Source organism: Phaethon lepturus, unplaced genomic scaffold, assembly GCF_000687285.1.
Source record: "Phaethon lepturus isolate BGI_N335 unplaced genomic scaffold, ASM68728v1 scaffold22163, whole genome shotgun sequence".
Taxonomy (NCBI): domain Eukaryota; kingdom Metazoa; phylum Chordata; class Aves; order Phaethontiformes; family Phaethontidae; genus Phaethon; species Phaethon lepturus.
The window spans coordinates 1-258 of NW_010530003.1; positions in this window are offsets into that span (position 1 = coordinate 1).

Consider the following 258-nt stretch of genomic DNA (forward strand, 5'->3'; position numbering starts at 1 on the left):
CCGCTCCTCTTGCGTTACTCCGTGCTTCCTCAGCCTCTTTGTGAGCTCAGCCCGCTCCTCTGCGTCTTCAGCGTCAGGTATGGCGTCCTTACTCCAAAAATAACCCTCGGACACTTGTCAAGAGAGTCAATGGGGGTTTTTTTGTTTGCAGGGGCCAAAAAGCTAGGGAATTGCAGCCTTATTGCGCAGAAAGAGAAAGGTCTGCGTGGGGCGCGCTGCGCACAACCCAGCTAGGCCCCAGGGCTGCACCTTCACCAC